We start from the raw sequence: 18,430 nt of genomic DNA, 5'->3' as shown, positions 1-18,430 counted from the left end.
ATTTAATCAAAATTGTCATTAATTTCATTTTTAGTCCTTTGACCCAGTACCTGATTGATATAGAGGGGTTTGTAAAATTTTTGTTACTGTCCGTACTGTATATGCCATTGCCAAATAGCTAACAGGAATCAGTTAAGGTCATCTTACTGACCAAAGAAATTGCTTTTAAATTTAAATGAAATACACACCATTTAGAATACAGTACTCTCTACTGTGAGAGTAAAGTCAACTTGGCATAGCCAAGCTATCGCAAGCAATAAAATGGTGACCTATGCTGTAAATCAGATTGGAACAATCCATCAACACATTTTCTAGTTTGGTAAATGTATGGAAAGACCCAAGCGTTTTTAATCTTGGCAAGTACAGAAAGATATAGTTAGAATGGTATTTGCAGAATCATGAGCCATGTTTGCTACAAAGTGAACAGATTAAAAGAAAAGCAAACACATTGCAGCAATAGTAGGGAGGGTGTGAAAATAGATGAAAGATGTGACTGAGTGGATTAGCTGGCGTGATCGCCATACTTTAGAACTGTTTCCTTACTTTCTTTATAAACAACATTTTGGGGTGGAATAAAGTTTCATTTTTAAGGGTGGTTCTAATTAGGGCTATCAATCGCAGTTAACTCATGTGATTACCTCAAAAATATTAATCATATTTAAAAAAATTAATTGTGATTAAACAGTTTTAATGACACTTTGAATAATAGAATGCAAATTGAAATTTATTAAATATTTTGGATGCTTTTCTACATTTTCAAATATAGTGATTTCAATTACAGCACAATATAAAATGTACAGTGCTCACTTTATATTTTTATTACAAATATTTGCACTGTGAAAATGATAAAAGAAACAGTATTTTTCAATTCATCTCATACAAGTACTGCAGTGCAGTTGCTTTATCAGGAAAGTGCAACTTACAAACGTAGATTTTTTTTTTTGTTACGTAACTGCACTCAAAAACAAAACAATGTAAAACTTTAGCGCCTACAAGTCCATTCAGTCCTACTTCTTGTTCAGCCAATTGCTAAGACAAACAAGTCTGTTTACATTTACAGGAGATAATGCTGCCCGCTTCTTATTTACAATGTCACAGGAAAGTGAAAACAGGCATCTCATGGCACTTTTGTAGCTGACGTTACGAAGTATTTACGTGTCAAATATGCTATACATTCATATGCCCTTTCATGCTTCGGCCTCCATTCCAGAGGAATGCTTCTGTGCTGATGACACTCATTAAATTTGTCACTGAACTCCTTGGGGGAGAATTGTGTGTCTCCTGCTCTTTTACCTGCATTCTGCCATATATTTCATGTTATAGCGGTCTCGGATGATGACCCAGCATATGTTGTTCATTTTAAGAACACTTTCACTGCAGATTTGACAAAATGCAAAGAATGTACCATTAGGAGATTTCTAAAGATGGCTACAGTACTTGACCCAAGGTTTAAGAATTTGAAGTGCTGTTCTAAATCTGAGAGGGATGAGGTGTGGAACATTCTTTCAGTAGTCTTAAAAGAGCAACACTCCGATGCGGAAACTACAGAACCCAAATCATCAAAAAAGAAAATCAGCTTTCTGCTTGTAGTATCTGACTCAGATGATGAAAATGAACATCCGTCGGTCCACACTGCTTTGCATCGTTATCGAGCAGAACCCAGCATGGACCCATGTCCTCTGGAATGGTCAAAGCATGAAGGGATATATGAATCTTTAGTGCATTTGGCACGTAATTACTTTGCAACGCCGGCTACAACAGTGCCATGCTATCATCTATTCTCACTTTCAGTGGCATTGTAAACAAGAACTGGGCAGCATTATCTCCCACAAATGTAAACAAACTTGCTTGTTTAAGCAACTGTCTGAACAAAAAGAAAAGGAGTACTTGTGGCACCTTAGAGACTAACCAATTTATTTGAGCATAAGCTTTCGTGAGCTACAGCTCACTTCATCAGATGCATGTGTAAATAAATTGGTTAGTCTCTAAGGTGCCACAAGTACTCCTTTTCTTTTTGTGAATACAGACTAACACGGCTGTTACTCTGAAACCTGTCTGAACAAAAGTAGGACTGAGTGGACTTTTGTAGGCTCTAAAGTGTTACATAATTCTACATTTGAAAGTTCAGCTTTCATGATAGAGATTGCACTACAGTACTTGTATTAGGTGAACTGAAATACTATTTTGTTTCCTTTTTACAATGAAAATATTTGTAATAAAAATAAATATAAAGTAAGCACTGTACACTTCGTATTCTGTGTTGTAATTAAAATCAATATATTTGAAAATGTAGAAAACATCCAAAAATATTTAAATGGTATTCTGTTGTTGTTTAATGGCAACATTAAGTGCAATCAATTTTTTTAATTGCGCTATTAATCATGATACTTTTTTTAATCGCTTGACAGCCCTAGTTCTAATATGATACAACACACTTGGAAGCCATGTCACACCCTGTTGGAACGTATCTAGTTCTACCAGGAGGAAAATGAAATTCTTCACCTGCCATTCAGGAATCCCATACCTTCCACAATGGTATGAGATAGTCTCATATCAAAATAAGAGGGCTTTAGAACAACTGGGAATTGTGAATACTGATTGGTAGGCAAGATGAGCTGATAATGACTACAGGTAGCTGCTTCATTCTACACTTGAAGACCCTTGTTTGTGTGCTCAGATGTCTCCCTTTGATTACCTTGGCCTATTGAAAAGGGTAGAACAATGCTGGGGGAGTCGGGCTACAGGATGGTGATGAGTTATGAGGGCTCAAGTGTGACACTGAGATGGCAAAGTGTGAAAACACAGTAAGGATGAGGTGTAATATTGGGTCGAGATGTTTAGTCTCAAAAACATTGGTATTGCCTCTTTCAGAAGAGGCTACACTATGAGTGAGAAGGATCCTGGCCTTTTGTTCATGTTGGTTGTTGCAAGGTCAGCAGTTAGTAGAACTTTTTATCTATGACCAAATTAAAGATGAAGTCCCCGCTTTGCATTTATCTAGGGGTGCAAGAAGGCAGGACAGGAAGCCGCAAGGGTTGGGGAAGCATGTGTAGCGTGTTCATTGAAGTGTGGAGTAACAGCTTGTTGTCTCATTCGTAGCCGTACGCACTGGTGGTGGCGAGGTGGCATTGCTCCTATTTTTGGCATCTTGGCGATCATAGTGGAATCGCATATATAATACTCATAAACCCCGTATTGCCACTGACCGGGGAAAGGCATAGGTGGTGCCATCCATGGGTTTGTATACCAGGGAGGGAGGTCTTTGATGAACGAAGACCTAGATTTTCTGTGACCAATGCTGATTTGGGAGAACTGGTACGGTGAAAAGTCTCCCTGCACTATGGCTTCCTTATCACTAGAAAAGTGAGATACAGCCGGAGACAGGTGTCTGGACCTCATGTGAATGTCCAGAGAAAAACAGGTGTCAGGTAGAGATAACTGTAGGTAAGGTGACACCTGTAGGTCCGGTAAATGTATGAACTGCGGTGCCAGAGAGCCTGTGTGAGAGAAACCCTCTGTTAGGAGTGCCTGCGGCATTCGAGGGTCGTTCGGCACCAACATTCTCTGCACCATAGCACTCAATGCATGTGCTGAGGTCAGTGGTGCTGGGAAGGTAAGCGCAGCCCGGGTCTCTTCCAATAAGGTCCTCTGTGCTGGCACCGTTTCCATTGCAGTGCCAGACGGTGCCATGAGAGAGGCAGGCAACCTGAAGCCTCAGCACCGGGAGCTTGCGCTGTCACCGCAGCCAGAGGAGGTCTTGAAATTTTAAGAAATCATCCGACAGTATTGGTGGGGAGGCAGTATAGCCTCATCCTGTTACTAAGTGATTCCTTAAAGGACCCCAAATCCTATACCCATACATCAAACCGCCTAATCCATCTTGGGACCTCCCCCTTAGTCTTAACATGCCTAACCCAAAACCATTTGAACCATTAGCCACATGTTCCCTCCTACATCTCTCTATGAAAACTGAGTTTCTGGTAACGATTGCCTGTGTGAGACGCACAGGAGTAATTGCAGCACTCATGGCAGATCCGCCATGCACCATATTTTTAAGGACAAAGTCACCCTATGCTTACTCCCCGAAATTCCCCAAAGGTGCACTCTTCTTTCCATGTCAATGAGCCTATCCATCTCCCTACCTTTTCCAAAACCACGTGCAAATTCCTTTGAATCTACAATGCCCACTTTGGACGTGTGCAGAGCTTTGTCCTTCTACTTCAACAGGACTAAAACCTTTAGGCGTTCCAACAAGCTATTCATCCCCATTGCAGAATGCTCTAAGGACTCATTTATCTCTAACCACTGACTTTCCAACTGGATCTTGAGTTGCATTTGTCTCTGTTATCAACTGCAGAACGTGACTCCTCCTACCTTTATCAGGACTCACTCCACCAGATCCATGGCGGCCTCAGTGCCCTTTCTACATAACGTCCCCTTTTAAGGACATTTCCAGAGTTGCCATTTGGGCTTTTGAAAATACGTTTGCAAAACATTATGCTCTTACACAGGGACCCATCACCAATACCCTTGTGGGCAGAGCTGTTCTATCTACTGCATTCCTTCCAGATCCAAAGACCCTACCTCCTTGAGAGATACTGCTTTTCAGTCACCTACAGTGGAGCACCCACAGGGACACCTCTCAAAAAAGAAGAGGAGGAGGAGGTTACTCATCTGTGCGGTAACTGACATTCTTCGAGATGAGTGTCCCTGTGGGTGCTCCACTCCCCACCCTGCTCCCCCCTACTTCGGAGCTGAGCAGCCTCCATTGTAGAGAAGGAACTAAGGAGTTCAGCTGCGCATGCGCACTATTAAGACAAGACTGGTATTTGAGGCAGTTTCCACACGTGTGGCCAATATGGGTACTGCTGTAAAAATCTCCGAACAATGGCATGGGGCACACCGACACCTACAGTAGAGCACCCACAGGGACACTCATATCGACGAACATCAGTTACTGCACAGGTGAGTAACCTCCTCATTTTGACTATAAAGAGCTGGAATATGCCTACTTGAGACATCTCTCCACCTATACAAACAGTTGTGGTCATTCCTTTTTCTGAAGTAGGGTGGATAAAAATTAATGACTTTTTTTATAAAAAATAAGATTTTTTAAAAAATTTAAATCTGATTTTTTTGATAAAATGCTTTTTGAGGAAAAAACTCATCTAAAGATAGTTTTAATTAAGATACATTATAGCTCAAAGATCTCATCATGGAATTGGAATTATAAATTCTCATTCTATAGTATGAGACAATATATTCACGTCATGTTTAAGAAAAGTTTTGTAAATAAGTTCCAATAGTTCATGGATTAGGAACCCAATATTATGGGGTTCCAGGGGCTTCTGTATAGATTATTTAGGTTAATCTTTCTATCTACCCAATGGGACTCAGTGATCAGTCTAGAAGATACCATCAGAGATGTTTGGTTTTGCAGTTCTCAAACTGTGGATTTGTGTCTCCAGAGATAACATGCTTGTTAACAACAAAAATGTTTTTAAATAAATATATAGAGGTGAGAAATAACAGACCTCAACCCTATTGTCCCTCTGCAAATTTGTGTACACAGAGTCAATCCCTTACCTCTCTCTAAAAGTGCAAAGTTTCAAAAAGTTCAATGAATAGAAGATTGTTGGGGGCGGAATAGAGCTGGACAAAGAGAAGAAGTCTGGAGATAAATGTGAGAAGAGAGGGACAGGCAGTAGAAACAAAAGTGAAACTGTTTGAGCAGCATATTCCAGATGCCTTGAGGTATTGCTGAGTATAGCCTTCATTGATTTGAGATCTAACATACCATTCTCTCACTAGAAGGGAAAACCTATAATGGCAGCAGGCCGTAAAAGAGACCCAGTTTCATAATATTTTAATGAAGTTCTTCTACGTGTGGGTAAGACAGGTGTGCGTGCAAAATGCAAACTGTGCAACAAAGAAATGCAAGGCCTGGTTGCTCGAATGAAACAACAACATGAGACGTGTTCCTTCTCAGGAGGAAGCTGCATTGAAGATGATGAAAGGAACATGTGTGAATATGCAGGATCTTCAGGTTGGTAAACTTTTTTATTTCATACTTCTTTCTTAAGGACTGACTGTCTTCCTTCTGGACTATTCTTGAATTCTCATGTTTGAGCAAAAAATATAGTTGTTATTCTATGGTACTATCATTTTAGATGCAGTTGTGATAAAAAATAAATAGCTGAAATAGGCAGATCTTCCTTTTACAATTTCACCTTTGAAGTAGTACTGAGTGTCAGTGAATGCAATGAGTAATACTAAATGAGCAGTATGGTAATAATACTTAAATAACTGCATTGACTTCTTTTGTTTAGGAGAATCGATCCTCAACGTACAGGATTCTGAAGACTCTCCACCTTCAAGATCACCATCATTTTCTATAGTTTCAGAGTTATCTGCCAATTATAGTGTTTCAGTCACATCATATATGTCACATAGCCACAGTATATCACCTGTAGCAAAAAGAAAAAAAAAAATCTCTGTCATCCAGAAACAAACATAGATAAGTTTGTGATAAGAACTAGCAGATTCAGAAAGAGGTAATTGATGAAAAAATTGCCTGGTTTTTTTATGCAACAAACTCTCCTTTCCGTATGATTGAGAACCCACACTTCAGTTACATGGTTCAGTGATTAAGACCAGAATACAGTCCACCCAACAGAGCAGATGTCGCAGGCAAATTGCTGGGTAAAGTGTCTGAAAGAGAAATTGAGCAGTGTGCAAAAGGTCTAGAGAGTCAAATTGTTAACCTGAGTCTTGATGAGTGGCGCAATGTCCACAATGATCCTGTTCTATGTGCTTGTGTGACAACAGAAGAAGGGAATGTCTTCCTTACAGAAACAATTGATACATCAGGAAATGCTCACACAGCAGAATACTTCCAAGAAGTAGCAGTAAAAGCTATAACAAACTGTGAAAAAAAATTCAAATGTCTAGTACGCAGCTTGGTCACAGACTATGCTGTAAATGTGTCCAAGATGAAAAGAAATTTAGAAGAGAGTCCCAAGCGTATAACATACGGTTGCAGTGCTCATTTGTGCACCCCTTTGCCAGAAATAAAGGCTAATGTTGAAATTGCAAAATACTTCTGTAACAACCATTTTGCAGCAGCTGCTCTGAAAAAAGTGGGAGGAACCAAGCTAACTCTCCCACAAGGCGTGCAATGGAACTCAGTAGTGGACTGTTTTGAGCACTATATCAAGAACTGGCCTATTCTGATGACAGTTTGTGAACAAAATCATAAAAAAATAGCTGGCCCGGACACAGCCAAAGATCTCAACATTGGGCTTAAGAGAAATGTTGAACACATGCTGAGTACCCTGAAGCCTATTCCTGTAGCCTTGAACAAAATGCAGGGAAACAGCTGTTTTATTGCTGATGTTGTTGAAATTTGGAAGGAACTAAGTGATATCTTAAAAAGAGAAATATGCAATGACAGAGTTAAATTACAAGCATTAAAAAATGAATGGGACAAGCGCTATCTCCAGCTCATTTTCTTGCAAATATTCTCAATACTCAGTACTGGGGTCAAACTTTAAAGCTGAAGAAGAAGAGTTGGCTATGACATGGACATCCAGCAATCATCACTCAATAATGCCATTTGATGGGCACAGTATAGTTAGTAAACAAATATGTGTTTTCTGATGCTGTTTTAGAGAAAGTCCCACCAGTGAACTGGAGGAAGTCACTTAAGCACTTGGATTCAGAGACTGTTGAAGTGATAATCTCACTTTTAACAGCAGTAGCTTCTTCTGCCAGTGTAGAAAGAATATTTTCTTCCTTTGGACTAATTCATTCCAAATTGAGAAATCGTTTGGGACCTTGAAAAAGCAGGAAAACTTGTTTTTCTTTTCCAGATTATGAACAAACAGGAAAATGAAGGTGAAGACGACTGAGTTAGCTGCAGAAGCCAATATTTTAAGTTTCTCATGTTGATCTGGCTGACACAGTCAATTTAATTTTTTTTTAAAATATTTCATTTAACTATTTTAGTTAAATACAATTTTAACAAAAACAAACCTGATTTTAAAAAACTTGAATGTTTAACTAAATTCAAAACTGCATATGCTTGTTTTGTTAAAATATTATGTGTTTGCTGCTGAAGAAAAAAATCCAGAATACATAACATTGTTGTTCTAGTTAAATAAAAGAATTTAAATGTCTGTCTGGTGATTTTCTCCTCCTAATACAACACGGCAAGAAAATCCTCCAAATATTGACTGTATTTTCCCCTGAATGCATCCGATGAAGTGAGCTGTAGCTCACGAAAGCTTATGCTCAAATAAATTTGTTAGTCTCTAAGGTGCCACAAGTACTCTTTTTCCTTTTGTGGATACAGACTAACATGGCTGCTACTCTGAAACCTCCAAATATTAATGATTAACCTGTTGAACTGGAGATAGTTCATCTCCCAATGATTTCATAAATATCTGCTTCAATTACCTTTGGTAAATGAAATAACCAATCATTCATTTTCTGATATAGCTGTAAAACTAATCTGAAAAGTTTTCAAAATAAATCACTTTAAAATGTATAGTGTGTACCTTCTATAAATGAAACCTACATCCATCTCTGAGTTGTGAAAAATATGTATTAAGGTTATAACAACCAACAAGAATGCACTTTTATGTAGAAATCCATGATTAAATGGAGTCTTCCTGACTAGTGATTTAAATCAAATCACCCTGATCTGAAGCCCCTGGAATCGTAGAGAGAGAGCTTCTGGCAGAGTGTTATCCACGAGGCACTCAACTTTTGAAAGCACTCTCCCACCCTTGATCAGAAATATCCAAATCTGTTAAGGAAACCCTACAACACCCATGTTTTTTTGGACTTTTGAGGAAGGTTAGGACATAGAAGGAATGTGATAGTGACTGAGGTGTAATGGAATATTGGTTTGCTTATTATTAGATAATGGCTGGTTTTTGTAAATAGGCATGAGGCAATTCTCCAAAAAGGGTCATAATTTCAGAGTTTAATACACCCAGCCTGTCCACACCCACATCCTAGATCATTTCAAGCTTATTTACATTTAGACAAGGTGTGATGTGGAGCTATCAAATGGTGCCGTAAGTGAGGTGTGCATACAGTTTGTGACACACTCTTGACATCTGCTGTAAATGTGTTAGCAAGATGTGACTCTGTCTCATCCCTATTTGGAACTGGGAAAAATCTGCAATTTAATATTGCTAAAACAATTAAGCTTACAGTTGCAGAGAGCTTGCCAAATTGGAGGGAGAGTGACAGATAAGCGATTATTTCTGCAGCAGGAAAGTTGGTAGCAGTGTTGTATGACCAGAGTGAGAGAGAAAAGAAGACTCAGAGAGACCTGTATTGCTTGCACCTGAATCTAGCCATCAAAAAGGGCAATTTACTGGCCAAACTCTCACCATATGAGGACAGTTTTGAAAAACATGTCAAAAGAGCATCTTGGCAAACAAAAATTTGGATGTCTTTGAACATAAATAGATTTGTTAGTCTCTAAGGTGCCCCAAGAACTCCTCGTTTTTGCTGATAAGACTAACATGGCTACAACTCTGAAACCTTTGAACATAGGTAAACCAAGTACTGGATCACCATTACAACACGGATGGAAAAATGTGAATGATGAACTAGTTCATGTATTGTATCTGAGCTTCTTCAAAACTTCATTTGTGCCTGTACCTACAGGGGTTGCTTCACAATCAACTGTTTCTGTTGTCAGAACAATCTTGCCTTAGCATGTAGACAGTTCTGTTCAGGGACTAAGGACTGTGATGACCCATGCATTCTCAACAGAGGTATTAAGGATGAACAAGTTGATGATAATGACTAGAAATGTCACCAGCACTATTACATTTCAATGATACCTTTAGAAATTTATTATTAGATTTGTTTTACCCTAGAGATTGTTGTGATGGTTTGAGATCCCAAAGAAATCCAATTTGTATCGTGAAATAATATGTAGAATAATTAAACTAACAAACATGCAACTGGTTCAAAGTGGTCATTTTAATGTGTTGATGATGTCATTGCTTATCCCTGTATCTATAGTAACAGCATCACTTGACAGCTCCATGTCCTCTCTTATCTTAAAGTAGACCTAATAAGCTTTCAAGTGATATATGATGTATACGTGTGTAGAGAGATACATTGTCAGTCAAATTGGTGGGGTCTTGCTGCTTCCTGGAAGGGGAGAGGCTGACCAGACTGCTCTGCTATGTAAGTTTGTACTCAGATCTTTCAGATGATTGCCCTTTGTGGAAATAAATATTCACATAAATTAATAAAATCTCGTAGAGATTAATATGTTTTACTTTTAGTGAAGACATCAAATTTTCAAATAAACGCTATTAAACTGAGCTGTAAATAAGGCCTAAAACATTTTTTAATGTATTTTCAAGTCCTACCTCACTCATATTTTATATGCCACTAATTTGATTAATATATGGATAATTAATTGTATTCACAACTAAAAAACACAACTTTTGATTAGTTATTATGCCAAATGGTGCTTAAAGGTTTGATGTACTACATTTATTCTTCTCTCTCAGCCTGAGCTGCAAATTTGAAATGAGATTGGAAAAAAAAACCCTTGGATTTTGTTATTGTTGGGGAAAAGGAGTGATTTGGTATAACAATGAAAGGAAAACTCATCTGGGGATTTTGGGGAGGGACTAAATATAATTGGTTCTCTCACCCATTGGAGGCAGTGCATGTGGCTAACTTGATAGCAGACCTTAGTCAAGCTGCTACCTGTTGAGGCTGTTCAGTCTTCCTTCTCCAAACATAGGTAAAAGAGTTGCAAAGGTATGAAAAGGTACTTAAAGAAATCATAATGCAAAGCTTGCAATAGACAACACTTCTTTATTCCCGTCATAATTATTGAGGGACATCCATTCCTAATCTTTGAAAATCTAAAAATGGATCCACAGATTATGCAAATACTAGTACTATCAAGTCAGAAAGAGAATTCTATCTAGCATAGCACAGTAAGGAAACAGTGAAGTGCTGCAGTTGCACTGTTGCTAAACACTGGCTTCCATTGGAGATCACTAGGTATCAGTGTTTAAACATTTAAAAATTTAAAATAGCTCCAAAATAGTGAAGGAATTAAATGGAGCCTGTGAAATAGGGATGTTGCAAGTATAATAGTCTGCATGTGAAATTCTGCATAAGCGTTTAGCAATTAAAATTGTTCTTTGCGTGGATAATGACATTAGGAGGGATAGGGAGGGAAAGCAGAGCTGCCAGGGCTGCATTGAAGTTTAATTGTCTATTTGGTACCGAAACACATAATCTTCCATTACAAATCTTATTTTATATGGTAATTGGCTCATTTGCTCTCTGGTTATCAATTTGTCTCTACCACAAACATCTGCATTTATGTTGTGTTTAATTGGTGTGAACGCTAAACAATGAAGTAGTTAAACTGTAAAAGACCACATTTTAAAGGCATTATTTTTTAATTATTAAAAAGAAAATAACTGAAAATGAAATGTACATTTTCCATATTAAACATTTGTAAACAACTTGGCTTTTGCCCCATAGCCTGGAAGAACACTCACTCCTTATTTGAAAGAGACAAACATTCCAACTCTACTCTCTTAAACAAAGATTACATGGGAATAGGTAACAGCACACACAGTTTGACATCCATTTTTGCGGTAGCCTCCCCCAAGATTTAATTTACATTTCCCCCTATTTGTGTATATTGCCCTGACTTAGAGGGACCACACTGCTCCTAGAGACATTGAATCATTTGATGAAATTACACATTACCATTTCAAACTGTAGGAGTTGTGTTCTGTCTTGTAGGTGAAGTTGGAAGAATAGTCCTAGCTCTGTTTGTTTCACATATTTTCTATCTTTAAAATATTGGGGCAACCATTCAGTTTTCCATTCCTCCACTCCTACACGCACCTTTTGACTATTGACTTTCGTTCCCAAGCCTGTCTTTTGCTCCCTTTCCTGCCTTTGTAAGTAACCTTGGATATATTTCCTGCCTGTTTAGTCCTGATAGATAGATATAAATTTCCCCAAAGCTTTGTAGTAATGTTCTGCCAATAATATGCTGTCTTCACTTGCAAGACTGTGACATCTGTAACTTGCTATTGGGGAATAGATGACAGTGGCCATTGCTCACACTTCTCTTGAAATAGGAAGACCAACTATGTGTCTTCGATGATGCTTCCAGCCCCTAATTGCCTAAATAGCAAGATGTCTGAATGTACTTGTTTGTTAATAGGGATCATATAGATGGGCAAAAGTGCTAGTGAGATTTAGGTCTTATATTCACTACTGGAATTTTGTCCCTATTAGAAAGCCACTACACAATTCATCACAATTGGCAATCTTTGCTCAAATAACATATGGAGTTAAATTATAATATCACCACCTGCTAGGAAGTCAAAAAGTGGTGTATTAAAATCTTGTATGGTGTTTAGATGTAAATGTAAATCGCACTTAATCCTTGCAACAGATTGGCTTTCCCCTTAAGGGCTGGGCCTAGCCAGCCTCGGTTACAGAATGAGCCATACCTGGGAGAGATCAGAGTGATTACCCTATAAGGAGCAGCAGGAGACTACAATGAAGGGAGAATGCTTAGGGATTAGAGACTGCTAGGTGTGAGCAGGCTCTATCAGAGAGTCCTGGGAGTGAGGGTTGAGACCCTAGCCAGGTAGGGCCCGGGAGTGGCCTCCCAAATCAGGAAAGTCCCTGGAAGAAGGCCAGGGAGAAGGAAGAGAAACCTTTGTGTGGACTTCTGGATGGATTTGACAACTTTATTTTGAACGTTTAATTTAATAAAGCATAACCCAAGAAGAGATGTGAATAGACAAAAGTACAAATTTGGGTTTCTTATGACTCATAGACTTTGAGGTTAGAAGGGACCATCGTAATCATGTAGTCTGACCTCCTGCACATTACAGGCCACAGAACCTCACCCACCCACTCCTGTAATAGACCCCTACCCTCTGGCTGAGCTACTGAAGTCCTCAAATCATGGTTTAAAGACTTAAAGTTACACCAGTTTAAACCTGCAAGTGACCCATGCCCCATGCTGCAGAGGAAGGGGAAAAAACACCCCCAGGTCTCTGCCAAATCCAGGGGAAAATTCCTTCCTTACCCCAAATATGGCAATCAGTTAGACCCTGAGCATATGAGCAAGACCTACCAGCCAGACACTTGGGGAGGAATTCTCTGTAGTAAGTCATCTATAGTAACCCCATCTAGTGTCCCATCGCACAGAACAATCCAAGAGGGGAAACTGAGGCAGGCTGCCTGTAGTGTAACACTAGACCATGAGGGGGCACTCAAGAAGCAGTTGACTCTGTTACAGTCCTTGTTGCAGATTTGTAAACGTATTAGCAAGAGCTCTGATTTTACTCCTAAATGTGGGATTTTTGAGAACAGAGAGTGTAGGGGGAATTAGTAAACTTTTGCAATTATTTTTTTAAAATACTGCAATCTTTCTTTTGACCAGTTGCCATTGTCTAAGGAGGAGATAGTAGGAACTTGAAATTTGGCAGGGACATAATTCCAGGGTGATAGATATGTCTTATGGGGGTCTGGTGAGAACCATCTTTGATCTGGCCCAGTTATAATGACTTATTAAAATGTCCTTTTCACATACACGCTTTTTTTGTTATATGGCTGTGATCTGCAGAAGTTCCGTTGGCACTTCATATGTGTGTATACAAGCAGAGTGGAAGTTTCCTCCGGTTAGATATATCAGCATTCTACTGGAGATGTGCAATACCATGCATAAGAAAGTTGAGTGGATTTTCATTTTTAATGTGTAAGTTCATGTGTACTGTACTCTGTGACAGTGCATGCAAGGATACAGTGCTCCAAAGGAGTCCTGTCTCATTCCTTTCTATGAATAGTGATGTGTATGTAGGAGGGAGAGCATGGAAGAAATAATGCCTGCTTCTAGAATATATAAAGGTGCCTATGGAAGATTAGCAGGGGTTCTTCATGGAATCTTTCTTCATTGAATGCACATATTGTTCAGGACAGAGTATTCTGCTTCCGTCTAACAAATGGTTTGCATACAATGAAATATTTTATTTTACCTTAGGAAATTCCATAAAATAGACAGCATAAAAGGAAAGATGATGTTACAAAATGGAGTTTACAAGTCAGGACATTATTAAGTTACAGTTGTCCTTGCAACCTTGTGTGTGTGCAATGTAGCCTCTATTTATGTGATTGGATACTATTTTCATTATGCAAGATGCATGCTTCACGCAGTGCCCAGGTTGGACAGCGAATGTATCAAATGAGGCAGGAGTCATGTTGTAAAAATAATGTATGATTGTAAAATTAAAGGCTGTACTGTAATGAACATGCATGAAGTTAAGTTTGAACAGAAAAGCTCTGTGTGTGTGTGTGTCTGTGTGTTTCCAAGGAGAAACTTTCTTCTATCTTTATGATAGTTTTTATGAAAACGCAGGCACTGGAGAAGACCTTGTATTAAAATGGTTAGTGGACATGGGGGAGAAGTGCTTAAACTGGTTACTTTTTATAGCAACATGTTTCCATGTTCTTATGTCCTTGTTAAGTTGCTTCGTTTATAAGCCAGAGCTGCAGTTAGTGTTTGGAGAGTTGCTTGTCTCCAGGTAACCATAAAAAAACCCTTCACATACAGACAGCCTTCAATAAAAATGGAACTATGTTCTTAGGAAGAAATGTAACATGTTCTAGCATTCCTTCACTTTCCTTAGCAGGAAATAAATCCCACTGACTAGTCAAGTATGTGAGATGTTTGCCTAAACTCTGTTGCCCTTACATATTGACTTTATTTGACAAATGGTGAAGGGGAAAAGAGTGCTTTTGACTCTCCCTGGAATCATGGCTGCCAAATAAGTACGCAAATTGTTCTTATGTCTAGGAGTGTACCAGAAACAAACAAACGTGAACATTCTTCAGAACAGGTGATATTCATAGAGTTTTGCTGCAAGCAATTCCTTATTCTGCCACTCAGCTAAAGAGTCTTAGAGGTATGTCTATGCAGCATTTTGTAGTGAGACTCCCAGGTCGGGTGAACAGATTCAGTCTGGTGGGCTCATACTAATGCTCTAAAACTAGCTGTATAGACAGTGCTTTGAAGTTGCAGCTTGGGCTTTGAAGCCTATGGAGGGTGGTGGGCTTTGGAGGCCAAGCTGCAATGTCAAAGCACTGTCTATACAGCTAGTTTTAGAGCAGTAGCGTGAGCCCCTCCACCCTAATTTTGTCGACCTGAGCTGGGAAGCGTGCTCCAGAATGCCATGTAGGCATGCACTTAAGGTATGTCAACACAGCGAACAAACATTCCCAGCTGGCCCGGCTCAGCTGGGTTGGGTAGTAGGGCTGTAAAATTGCTGTGTAGATGTTGGGACTCAGGCTGGACCCTGGGCTCTGGGATCGTCCCCCTTGTATGGCCTCAGAGCTCAGGCTCCAGCCTGATCCTAAACATCTACCCCACAATTTTAAAGCCCCGCAGCCTGAGTCCCATGAGCCCCAGTTGGCTGACCTGGGCCAGCAATGGGTGTTTAACTGCAGTGTGGACATACGTTGTCTGCTGGTGCTTGTTTCTTAGCAGTAAATTTGTTCCATAGCAGGGTTGTGTTACATACAAAACAATTCTATAACTTTTATTACTTGAAAGTCCAAAATATGACCAATTCTGGAATTGTTATATGAATTTCAAGCATCTACATTTGAGTATTTTAATCCACCATTGATAAACGTAATCAGGTGGGGAATTCCTTCTCTGCTGTAAAGGAGAGTATATACAACACATATTGGAAACAGACTTAAATTACTTTCTGCCTAGGGTCTGCCTTTATAGTTCACTTAAATAACAAAACAAGCCTATGTTTTCTTGTCAAGCTTAGCTGTTCCTAGGGTTACCTCTGCATTGCCTCTTCTGGTTCTTACTCTAGTCAGACATACGCACTGATTTATAGACCTGGAGTGGTCCTAACACTACCCACTTATTCTCTCTACTAGCATATGTCAGCAAAATAGCCCTGCATCTCTGTGCAGGTGCCTAGAGTTTCACATTATTTCCAAGTATACAGCAGCCATTAACTAATGCTATTCTGGAATCCATGTTGGTATGATCAGATCTATTGGCTAAAAGGTACACAAAAATAATTTAACTTATCTCCTTTCTATGACTTGGTTCTATGATCCATCATATTTTACTTTACCATCAAATAAACATGTTTTACAGTACACCAGACCCTCGCTAGAATGCGTGTCTGTATAGCACGAATTCGCATATAACACGGTCACAGCCATGGATCCCAAATTTAGTTACTTTAATTGCAATTCATTTTAACACGGTCCCCACGTTAACATGGTACCGGGCATGGATCCTAAATCCCGCATTCTAGCGAGGGTCCGCTGTACTTTCATCTTTAACATTTTGTTTATATGGCATCAAGTGAGGTTGCTCAATGTTATACATGATGTCGACTGGTCTGGCCTTGTTTTTTTATTTTTGTTTATTTTGAGCGCCATAAAGGTTCATGGTATTGAACAGGGACATAAGACATAATTCTTGCCTTACAATCTAAGTGAGACAGCATGCAGATGAAAAAAGGGTAGAAAATGTTTGGCTGTGACACAAAATTGTGTAAATTGAGTTGTCATGCTATTCATAAAGATATCAAGGTGATTCGTACTTTAAGAATGTGAGAGAGACACAAAATTTCAGTCCTACATATGTGTTGCTTTTTTTGGTTTTATCAGCTTATCTGTCGTCTTGTTCTGTAGGATATGTAAATTTAATTTAATTTTTCATTCAGTTTATTTGGTGGTGATGTTCTGCCTTGAGTTTCAAGCATTAGGATTCTGAGCATACCTACACCTTGTGTTTACAGGAAATCTGTATTATACTAGTTGTGGGATTTTATCTGCCTTTTCAATATGATCTAATTGGTGCAGCAATTGGACAAATTCTCTTGTTTAATATAGACTAGTTACAATTCTTTGTTTTCTGGAGCCCCAACTTGACTTACAGTATTTCTGAAATGCAACTTATTAAATATTTATGTAGCACTTTTCATCGACAGTTCTTGAAGCCCATTACAAAGATAAGTAGGTGCTATTCCCATTTTACAGATGGAAGAACTTCGGCATAGTGAACTTAAAGGCTCTTTTGTACAAACTTACTTGTGTTTCTGAGGACTTTCCTCATTGGGTTAGTTCCATTAAAAGTGGTATAAAGGTTGTACAATGGAGCTCTAAGTGGTCTGCCCAAAGTCATATGGTGAGTCAATGACAGAACCATGAATGGTCTTTTAGCTCCTGGTCTGAGGCCATGTCTACATTATGGGCACTGCAGAAGCATAGCTACGATGCCCTGGCTATGATGCTATAACCTCATAGTGTAGACGCAGACTTCAGCGACAAAAAGGGTTTTTACATTGCTGTAGGAACTCCACCTCTCCAAGCAAAGGTAGCAGTGCTTAATTTGTGTCAGAGCTTGCCAGGCTGAGCTTGGCAGTTCATAGTTCCGGTACCTCTGAGCTTGCTCTGTTAGTTATGAAAGTAAAAAATAAACCAGCTTGAGCCTCAGTACCTCTTTCATTACAAATTAAGCACTGAACGGTAGCTAGGTTGAAAGAAGCATTCTTCCATCGACTTAGCTGCTTCTACATCAGGAGTGAGGTCGACATAGCTTTGGTACCGAGGGGTGTAGATTTTTCTCACATCTGGGTTCCGTAGCTATGGTGACATATGGTTTAAGCATTTAAGGTTTAAGACCAAGCTTAATACCCTATGCCACTGCACGCTCTGTCTCCATTTAGAATGCAGCAGCAAGCTGTTTCACAGGCAAGAGGGTGCAACATATTACTCAACAACGGAAGTCTTATTGTTGGACCCCAGTTAAATTCTGCATTGATTTTTAAATACTTTTGATTTTTAGGCTCTTAATGAGTAGTTCCATCATATATGACTCATTTTCTTCTCCCGTATATTCCCATCAGATCACTTCAGTTCAAAATAGCTGGCTGTTTAATTGGCCCTGAATATAATCTTGAAACAGCAGTAGCTAGAACATTTCGTATCTATATCTCTTGGCGATGGAAGGCACTTCTTGCTATTATTCAAAATTCTCATTCTGTTAGAATTTAAAAGTAGTTTAAAGAATTATTTTCTGCTTACTTTAATTGTTCTTGATCACTGACAATTACAGCTATAATTTTCAAAGGAGCCTAAGGGAGGTAGGTGCCCAATTCCCATTGAATTGTAATGGGAGTTGGGTGCCTTTGCTACGGTTTGTTTTACAGTGCTTGGTGTACTCTTTATTCACCCAGCTCTAATAATAAGCACTTTTAAAGAGTTGTTAACTGTCAATTCAAAAAAAAAAATGTTTGGTTTGGGCGAAACCAAAACTGACTCTTAAACTTTTTGGTGAATGAAAAAGTAGGGCGGGGCGGGG

The 18,430-nt window shown here is 39.0% G+C and overlaps 1 protein-coding gene across 10 annotated transcripts in view; it reads left to right on the top strand.

The window, feature by feature from the left end:
* Window positions 1-18,430, top strand: part of NEO1 (neogenin 1) — a 529,567-nt gene that overhangs the window by 353,786 nt on the left and 157,351 nt on the right. The gene's annotated exons all lie outside the window — the stretch shown is intronic.

The sequence above is a fragment of the Lepidochelys olivacea genome (genome assembly GCF_965140295.1).
Source record: "Lepidochelys olivacea isolate rLepOli2 genome assembly, chromosome: 10".
NCBI classification, from domain to species: Eukaryota; Metazoa; Chordata; order Testudines; family Cheloniidae; genus Lepidochelys; species Lepidochelys olivacea.
This window is presented reverse-complemented; position numbering and strand designations above follow the sequence as displayed.